General features: G+C 39.8%; 1 long non-coding RNA gene across 1 annotated transcript in view; it reads left to right on the plus strand.

The window, feature by feature from the left end:
• Positions 1 to 2,163: 2,163 nt before the first annotated feature.
• The window catches only part of LOC105522178, a 78,204-nt gene continuing 69,625 nt past the window's right edge, over positions 2,164 to 10,742 (plus strand). The window contains exon 1 of the long non-coding RNA XR_001003399.1: positions 2,164 to 2,340. This is a non-coding gene — a long non-coding RNA (uncharacterized LOC105522178). The remainder of the gene's footprint in view (positions 2,341 to 10,742) is intronic.

Raw genomic sequence — 10,742 nt, forward strand, 5'->3', positions numbered from 1 at the left:
GGATTCCCTAACATTTTATAAACATTATTCAGGGCTTTTAATGTGGGCAAAGCGAAAGATTATTCAACTGCATTGCTGTATGGAAAGCAGGTTGCCCTCTGCTCCCCACCCACCGCCCCTGCCAACCCCCAATAAATAATAAAATAAGACAACTTGAGCAGGTTGGAAACTGTTTTCTTGTGGAGATTTTGTCCAAGCCCTGGATCACCTCTGGTTTGTGTTTGGTGGTGGAGGGAAGATCTTAATTATTAACCCCACGTATTTCTCTTTTTTTCTTTCTTTTGGTTTTGCTTTTGGCTGTCAGTTAAGTAGAGGAAGGTAAGAGTCTTTGTTTGAATTAGGGTGCCAAAGGACGGAAAAAAGATGAAACAGTGTTTCAATATGCAGCCTAAGCTTTCAGCTGATTCTCGCGGCCCTGATCCTACCATATCCAGTACTAGTAGCACAGGACCGGTTCACATTCTATGATTGCCTGAGGAATAAATTAATGAGGTTACTGAGACACTGAACATTTGCATATTCACGGATGCTTATTAGGTAGAAAGTGAATGCCAGGTGCACTGAATTTGGGGGATAGAGAATTTGTTAAGAAGTCACATCTTTCCGTCCTCTAGAAAAGGGATGTCCTGTCACTAAAAATAACATGCAGGCAAAACTCCTGCTTGGCGAATATCTGAACAATTATGATATAATAGAAAGACAAGGCAAAAGAAGGTCTTGCTTGAAAGCAACAGAGAAACCAAGGCACTGCCCTTGTTATAAGGAGACCTGGATGTGGTGGTTCTGGAGCATAAAGGAGGCACATGTTACTTGCTCTCTTTGGACTTTATGCTTTAATTATGCTGATGGTGTACACAGCTGAACATGATGCCATTGTATCTAATGCAAAATTATCAATTTAAGGAGACCTTTACATTTTTAAATATTATTATTGACAGGCCACCCATCCAAACTGAAACAGGGAAAGCTTTTCTAAGAAAATGATGTCAAAACCCGAATCACGGAATTAGGCTTGACTGTCTCTCTAAGGGGTGTCGGTACATGGTTCTGCCGTTGATTCTGCTGGGGTTGTGTGTGGAAGCACATTGTTTGAGCTATTTGTATCTCATTATTGTGAGAAGTTTTTACGCTGCTCTGGGTCGTGGCTTGGAGACTGCCTCCTCAGAGCTTAAATGGGCAGATTTCATATTCTTCCCATCCTTGGGAATACTTCATAAAACAGAACGACAACGGTCCATGTTTTTTTCAGAGTACTGTGCAGTGGGAGAGCCTGTCTTGCCTTTTTTTTTTTTTCTTGCTATCGTATAATACAGGTATGTGTTTTTTTCTATTTCTTTTTTCTTTTACTTTTTATTTCCTCTTTAAAGAAAATGATTGGCAGCACTCAACCTCAAGGAACTGATCTATGAAAACCAAGCTGGGATAAGTATTTCTTTGAGAAATAATATATATTTACCAACAGGCTCTATTCTGCCCACTTCCTTTTCCTGCCCAAAGCAGGAGGTAACCCTGTATTAAGAGCATCGTAGGTATGTGTGTGTGTGTACAATACACACATGCAGCACACATCTCTATTTAGAGATTCCATGATATGCGTTCTATATACACCTTACAGTCCCTTTTCTTAATTTCAAAAATATAATTTCCAACGTCTAAAGAGTGTTTTCAAAGACTTTTGCCCTATTTTTAAAAATAATGTCTAAATATGATTAAGTGTCTTCCCAGAGAAAAGTCAGAGGCTCCTGGTGTTAATTTCCATATTGCTTAAGACTTAAGCTTTTAATTTATTTTATCAAGGTTGAGGGAGTATAGTAATTGTTGGAACAACCCCTCTCCAAAAAAACACAAAAAAATAGCCTGCACTTGTCTTTAAATTCAATTTGTTTTCTCACACAGATTTTTGATACACTCTTAAATATACTAGAAATCACAATTATTTTAATGTGGCGGAGTTGTAACCAGGAAATTGCATATATTTTCATAAAGTAGGCTGTTATAGATGTATTAATATTTGTTAATAGCATTATTTTTAGAAATGTTTTTAACGTCTTTCAACCCTGAAAGGGCCTGCTTGTAACATACACGGCAGCAAAATCACTGGAGTCCAGGGTTTTTGTCACACACACAGAGCACAGATTTTTTTGATTATGTAGATTTCTTTTCCTACTGCAGTTTCATATGCAAAGCATGCATCAGCCACATCCATGCTCTCTCCTAAAGCAGTCATTCTGAAACCCAATCTGGGGACAGTGCAGACTAAATAAAATTTCATTTCGATTTGGCCTCCCGCTGCGAACGGGACTGCTTTGTCTCAGCCGACAGAACCAGCAAGCCGGAAAGGTATGTCCCGTTTTGCATGGCTGATGGTGTGTCTTGCGGCTCACAGTCAGGCCGCCTTGCTCCCGGCTCCTCCACTTCCTGCTTCTCTTTCTCTTTCCCCTTCCATTTGCTCCCGTGCTGCCTGCCTTCTACCTGCAGGGCACAGCCGTGGCAAAACCCCCCCTCCCCCCGCACCGATTGTTTACTTTGGCATATGCTTAATAGCGCGCGTGGCTGTTTGCTTCCCCCCCCCCCACTGTCTTTGTTGGTGGTGGCTTTTTTTTTTTTTCTGTTTTGGTTTTTGTTTTGCTTAGCTTTCCTCGCCCACATTGGCTGCCTCTGTTTCTCAAGGTGTGGAATACTAAAATACTGACTGAAAGGAAAATTGTACAGGCGCCGCTGTGATGCTCCAGAGATTTCACTGGAAGATTTGTCATGCTGATTTTATTGTAAATTTGAAGATGCATTTAACAGCTTTGAAGGCCCTTAGCTTCCATGGTCCTTTTGAGCCGCTTTGGCAGAAAAGCAATCGCCCATTTTAGAGAAGGGGAGAAACAGAGAATACAGACTCTCCTCCAATGCGACTGAACTGTTTTGCCATCTTGGTATGTTTTATAAAAGGCATTGTGGTGTTTTCCCGAAGAGCTGCTAAATATGGCTCTGCTTTAAACAGTGACCTTCACTGGGAGTCATCTCATGAGAAACTATGTTGTGTCAAATGTTCTTCTTACACTTGTCCCCCCTTTGGGAGAATGTACTAGCAATCAGGGACAACCTGCTGTGATATTCTCAGAAGAAGCTTTAGATAAGATGGCGAAGCACCAGGGAACTGACAGGTGGTGGGAACTCAGTTTTCAAGCCCACGTTTATCCTTGAAATTGTTATTGCCCTTGACCAATTCACAGGGTGCTATAATGGAAAGAAGTTTTTTCCCTGGCTCACATATTGGCATATCATTAATCTAAATCAAATTACAGCAAACTGGTAAAGATGGAGATAGAGCAAATGACAAATAAACTGCTTAAGAGAAGAGCAGAAAGAGAAGTTCGCTCTGACTCTGGGGTTCTGCCTAAGTAATTCCACATAGGATATAGATTAGCAGATGAAAAATACCAATTAGCTTCATAGGGACCTCACCCCACCCATCCAGAGCAAACACGAAAAAAGTCAAGTCACGTAACTTTGTAGAGGGTCAAAAATGAACTTTTGCCAATCCATAATGTTGTGGCCATTCTAGAGTTTTGAGGGGGGAGTGGTGCTCCAGGGGTACTTCCAGATGCCATTTCTGAAATGTAATGGCGGAGGTCTTTGCCATTACAGTAAATTATCCTTTCACCACAAAGTCTCTCACTTCGCTATTTTGCACCTGTTAGCCAAGCACTTTGGGAGAGAAGAGTCACCAAGAGCGTTAGTCATTTGTTGATAGACTCCCTACTTATTACATACAACAGATTGAAGAACAAAATGAAGGTTAGTTAAAGAAGACGTTGAAGAAACAATAGTGTGAAAACAGCATGAGATGTTATTTGGTAAATATGCCACAGCCTCACATAAGGAAGAGGAAAATGGCAGTGTGGGCCATGACTGGCAGGTCTGGATCCATAGATTATGATTTCCAGGATCACCCGACAGTAAGTCTTTTTGCTGTAGCCTTACCATCCGAGCCACTCGCTTGTTTCATAGCTATTGATGATATTGAAAAGCCCAAATTTGCTTTTTGTCCAATTTGTCAGTGCTCTTATAGGATCCATGTGTTGGAATTTTAGGGACTTCTTTGGGTAACTAAGCAAATGTTTTAAGAAGTAAACTCTACTATGCTGTTATACAGGCGGTCTTAAATACAATTATTTACCAAGAATAAAGTACTTTTTATGAAAATTCAAATGCAAACACTAGTTTTGGAACACAAGGTGCTCAAAGGTTTATTTATCTATAAAACCTGTATAGGCATATATGCTTACAGTATGTGTGTGTATATGTGTATAAATATACACACACAGGTCTAATACATCTAACATATACATATACAGAGACTGAACCAATGATGCTATTAAAAAGAGTCACAAAGCTTATCTTGAAGATTAAAATCAGTACATAAGTCAATAAATATAGCTAGCAGATAAAATTCTAAACTATAGTTTGATTTATCATATCATACATGTAATATACACCAAAGGTTTATATTAAGTGATATAATAGTTTTATTACTTGATGGGTTCCTCTTGAACTCCATCTGTAGGAGGCAAATTATTATAGTATGATTGAAGCTATCGTGTGATTTGGGAAGATGGACTCCTCAATGCCTTAGCATAGGTCTGTATATCTCTGCTTTTGGTGTCTGTTATGTCTGATGCAGGTTGTCTTCCAAGTTTTAGTCCATATGTTCCAAACACACGATAGCTCAATGCGTCTGCAAGCACGAGACATAATAGTCTGATAGAAATTTTGAAGATAAAGACGATCACAGTGACTCTTGGCATGTGAGTTTAGTTTCTATACCTTTTGTTTGCTAATATTGTGATGACCATAATCTGATCTTATGTATTTCGTTAGCTAGACCCCTCTCCAAGTAAGAGAAACAACACTAGCTGGAGTTAAATGTAAATTGTGGCGAGAGACAGAGAATTCAGTTTTCTATCCACCCTTCTACCCTCCCCTGTCTGGGAAACAGTGAGGATGCTCAAGTATTCTCTGTGGAGGGAATGAATGAGCGTGTGAATGTCGCTGGTAGAGTGCACAGAAGAAGGGCGGGATGTGCTTGTACCAGCAGGAGCCTGGCTCCACATCACCTAACTCTCAGTACTCATGAAGGGAAGAAAGAGATTTGGGAGACACCGATTCTCACTTTTAGGCCCACAGAAACTCCCCAGGCCTGTGGACCCAGTGAAAATGTATGTGCGTTTTTCAAAGAAAGAAACTTACATGACGCGGGCAAACTGGGCTGAATAGACACCCCCCAAATGTTAAGGATTTATGAGTTCTAAGCAGGTCAGATCCAGCCACGGAAGAGTCATGAGTGGCAGAGGACAGAGAATCATAGCATTCTCTGGAAAGGTCAGTATGGGGGGGGAAAAAAACCTCTATATATTTACATTTATTTGTTTGTTTATACTCTGTAACGACTTTCTGATTACAAAGAAAACATACCGTATGGAGAGACTAAAGAGAGGCAGCATTTTAAAAAGTCAGTTATATGGAAAATTCATTTTTGACTTCTGTAGGCAAGATAGTTAAAACAGAAAACAATAAAGAGAATGCTAGTCAGAATCCAGCTACTGAGTTTGGGTGAGGTATTACTGACAAAACGTCTTCGAGTTACTTCTCAAAGCACGATGCTAGACTTGGAGTCCAGCTGCTTATGTTGTTTTAATACAAATAGTTATATTTGATAGAAAGGTCCTTTATTGAACCAGTTTTAGTCAGAAAAAAACTCTCTGCTATTAAGCTGTATGTGGTAACAATAAATGACTTCTGGAGATCCAGAGACTACATCAAGAACATCAGATTTTCCGTTTAGGCTTAGGAAACCTTGGGAAATCCCCATAGTTCACCAGATTAGGACAGATATGGGGGTGAGATTGGTCACTGAAAAATTTCAAATCTAATTTTACTGTTGGAGAGAAGATTTCTACTTGACCTATCAGATCACAAGTTGTATCATCTCATCAGAGAAATTCTGTAAAGTGTGTCTTGTCCACACATGGAAATAATCTTAGACCTCAGTATTTCATCTCATGGACCTGTCCAGCAAATCTTAAAGCCCGGAATAAACAGACCCTGGATATTAAAGGTGATAGCCTAGATAATCTTCATATGTGTTTGTCCTCAATAAATGTAAGAATTGACCCAACCTTTCTTACAAAGCCCACATCAAAATGGCCATTGTCCTTGTCACATATTTAGGCAGAGAGAGGCCCTCTGGTTAAGTTTCATTGGCTACTCTTGGTTAGCTGAGGCATAGGTGCTGCTGTCAGGATAAGACAGCCCCACAGCAGCCACTGGGGATGGACCACTGGCCAGTGAGCTGGATTGAACTCATGGCGGGGACTCAGAATTCTACAGACAAAGAAACCTGAGCCAAGACCATGGCCACAGGAGGAGTTGCATACCCTTTTCCCATCATTCTGTGCAAGCCAAAGTAAAGGACCATGAGCTCACCAGCCCCCGACTGCGGCCAGGAATGCAAGCAGGCTTCTAGACATCAGATAGGAAGTGGATTCAACAACGGGAGTGTCAGAAGATAATGCAAGGGCTCCACATGAGTAAGAAGTCCTACTTACTCTCATAGCCAGTAGGATCCATTAATTGCATTCACCTTTCCTCACACACCAGGACATCATCTTAGGGGAAGAAGCAGGGGGGTGAATACATAAGAGATTGGGCATTTTATCCAAATGGAAGAATGAACACCAACTGAGAAAGACAGCTTAAATTATCAGGCCTGACAGCTCCAAACTTGATGGGACATTTAATTAATTTCTCTTCTCTACCTCATTCACTACTGATTGAGGGCTTGGGAAGAAGCCTAGATAAACTGCAACCAAAATAAAGAAAATAAATTTTATTTTAGTTTTATATACAAGATGTATTGTGATTGAAATTCTGCAACCCAGCTACACTTAAAAGATCCTAGATTTTCACTTGAATGTCTGCCATCAGTGACCCAAGGAAACATTAGAAAATTCATATACCAATCTCAGTATCAAACAAGTATTAGTTGCAATAAGTCACATTAATCTTCTTCAGACCTACCATGCAATATAACTTGAACTCCAGAGGATAAGATGCCTTCGGTGTATGGATTTCTCACAGCTATGTCTCTATTTCTTGAAGGGATATTTGATGCACAAAAGCTGGTCCCAGTTGTACTGCCAATATCTCAGGTCCAAATCTCCGGCCTGCTTCATGGACCATGCTCAACAGGAGCCCAGATAGAGCCAGTTTCTCTCTCTGAGAAATTTAAAATTTGAAACATAGAAGGCCACTTGCTGGGGCTTGTTGAAAATGAGTGCATTCACATCAGCACAACAGAAGACACATGAATTTTATTTCTTATTCCAGAAGACCTAGAAGCCAGCTGCCTTTCTTCTCCTTCCACAGCCTGGTTGGTCAACTCCTGCTGAGTTCCTTGAAATGCCACAGTGTTATCTTGGTCAATACCCTCCTTTCTGCTTAAGTTTGTGAGAGTTCACTTCTGTTGTTTTCAACTTAAGAGTATTCTATGCTACCTACAAATATGTGAGAAAAATTCTCACAAATCAATATAACATTTGAGAACTTCCATTGTGTAGCCTAAGGAAGGAAGAATAGAGATGGTGGATGCTCACTTAGTCTTGGACTTGTGCCCACGTACTAAAACTGAAGTGTTGTTGAATTTGGTAATGGTTGTAAATGTTCATTATTTCAACCAGACATTTTCTAGAAAGGCACATAAATGCCTTCAGGAATGCCAATAGTTTATAACACAAGGATGCCATCTTACAGAATTAAGTGTTCTAGGGTATTGTCCATAGAGTAACTTTCCAAAAGTTATGCAATGTTTCTTCTATTCTATTGGTATGTTTATTCATGTAAAACATGTATCAGATTGACTGTAAGCAGAAAACTAACTTAGAATTCAAGATAAGACTCAAAGGAATCAAATAGTATCACAACATTGAGGAATAAAGGCAGAATCAAGCCACTACTACAGGAATCTAGACACAATTGGGATCTAATTATTTCCTACATAGAGACCAAGGCGAGAGTTTTGGGATACTCAAGGACAATGCAGAGAAACCTCAATTTTTAAAACATAAATTATTTTGAAGTTTCGCTACTAAAACATGGTCTTTAGACTGTGCCATTAAATCAAATTTCTCTCCTGGGGAGAGAGGAGAAGAAAAGCCACCGGACCTGCCCCACACAGATCAGGCTTTGCTCAAGTGATGAGGAGAAGGGTTGAAAGATATTTCTTCTGCTTTTCATCCAGGGCAGCCTTCCAAACACTTTGATAGGAATCCCAATTGGTAATTGAAAAAGAATACATAGTGTGATGAATAAGTCATAAAATAAGGCTTGGTCTTCACTTGAAAGTCCACCTTGTAATGTTTTATGTAATTATAGAGTAACACAAATTGTTAGTACTATCATTCATATATATATATATATATACACACACGTAGATAGGTAAAATAGAAGAATGAATATAGAAATAGACTACTGTAGGAGGGAAGGCTTCATCCCATTGTTTCAATGGTTTGTTCTGTATCTGTGCAAAGGGCAAAAGAAGGTGAATGTAGCTGTACCATTATCACCTGCCCACATTAAGGATGCATTTAATCTGCTCTAGTCCATTACAGACTGCTGTGCATTTCACTTCCAGACTCTTTATGCTTATTTAAAAAATACTTGAATCTTTTAATATTAAAGAAGGTTTTAAAGGAAAACAATATATTTTGGAACTGACATATTTTTCAGAGAAGCAGTAACTATTTATGGGCTAGCTAAATGACAACTGAGAGTGTTTTTTCTTACCAGCTATCTATTAGTATTTGGAGAGCGTAAACACTAATGAAGGTGAAGAACTAGGTGGAACAAGGGGATAGGGTTTAGAGTAATGGGATGAAATTAAGAAAAGGGAAATTTAGGTTGATTACCAATTACCAATTGAAAATCTTCTTAATGTTGAGGTCTATTAGACTGTAGGGCAATCTTCCAAGGGAAGTGGTGGGACTCCCATTGCTTAGATGTTTAAAATTAGAGTGGACAGAGTATTATCAAGAACACCCTGTGGTGAAATATCCACCCCGTTGTGTGGAATGAGTGAGTTCACCTTGGTTGCCTTTACAGGCTCAAGCTTCTGTGCGACCTAGGGAGAGAGGAGGAGCAAAGCCACTCCAGCCTGCCCCACACGGACCAGGCTTCGCCCAGGTGATGAACGGAAGGGCTTAAGAATATTTCCTCTGCTTTTCCTCTGGAGCAGCCTTCCAAACACTTTGATAGGAACCCCAACGAGGCTGTTCTGTTGGCAACAAACACGTTCCCAAGATACGTTTTCCACCTGAAAAACTGATGTCTTTCTGAGTCTTAACAAAAACCAATATTTCATGTCGTGTGGCATTCTGACTCTCAGTAAAGTAAAAATTAGACTGGCTAGCAAGTGACTTTGTAATGGGATGTCTATCGTGATATTTGTGGGTGTATATGTTTTCTCATTCCTGAAAGACAAAGGTATAGAGGGAATGGAAGATAAAAAAGAGAGTTTGGAATTCAGAGAAAACAGGTCTGATTAGCAATTGATACAAATCCTGCCACATTCCGGGGCCTACAAAGGTTAATATCAGTGGTTGCTTGAAGAGTGGGCATTTCCTTTTGTTCCCCAGAGAGCCCATCTCAATATCTGGAAGTGAACTTCAGAAAAGGGTCTTGAATTTAATGGGGACATATCTGAAAATTATGATGTTAGAGCAGATGCAGTTATATCCTCTCATTTTAATGAAATATTATTTTGTGCTCTTTGATAGGCCTTCTGTCAGTTATAATAAAAGTGGGAAAGAATATTAGATCCACATGGTATTAGACAGTGCCTTTTCAGAATACTTTGTTCTTCTGGGTTAAATAAGAATATCTAGCTTCAAAAGAAAGCCAGAAAAAGTATGACATGAGCTAACGCATGCCTGTATATAAATTGTTGATCTGAGGGGATGGTAGGAGCCAGATACGTGAGTGATGAAAATCAGACACGTAGCACCCCATAGCCTCTCATATCTCGAGGTGATACAGGAGAGTCAAAACATCAAGCTGAGGGCAGAGAGAGCTTGTGCCCTGAAGGTCTCTATTAAGTCAAATGGTCTTCCCTGTGAAGCCGAATGCCAACAGGCCCCTTCTTCCTTCACTTTGTTCTACCTGCCTAGTAGCCAATGGTTACAGAAGTAATCCTTGGTCTACAGAGAAGGTAATTTGGGGCAAGAAGACATAGCATAATGCAGGGCTTCAATTTCTCTTTTGACATGTGTGTATGCATGAAGCAGGAGAGTTAAGAGAAGAGATTACAATTGTATCTTACATGTTCCGTGGGCCATTCTGGTTTCCCATTTCCTCCCCACAATGAATTTTTTCTGTTTTTGTGAGTTTAATGTTTTTTCTTGATTACACATCTCAGCAAGTTAAGTCAGTCAATACAAATATCTAATTCCTACCAACTAGTTTCACACATGAAACATTTTCCAGAAAAAAAAAACAACTTATCTTTTTTTTCCCTTTGGGGTAAAATTTCCTCAGAAACTTGTGGTTATACACAAGGAAATATGTGTTTCAGAGTTCACTTACATGCAAACTATTCCTTTTTTTTTTTTTTTCGTTTGAGATGGAGTCTCACTCTTGTTGCCCAGGCTGGAGTACAGTGGTGCGATCTCAGCTCCCTGCAGCCTCCACCTCCCGGG

Source organism: Colobus angolensis, unplaced genomic scaffold, assembly GCF_000951035.1.
Source record: "Colobus angolensis palliatus isolate OR3802 unplaced genomic scaffold, Cang.pa_1.0 Scaffold42, whole genome shotgun sequence".
NCBI classification, from domain to species: Eukaryota; Metazoa; Chordata; class Mammalia; order Primates; family Cercopithecidae; genus Colobus; species Colobus angolensis.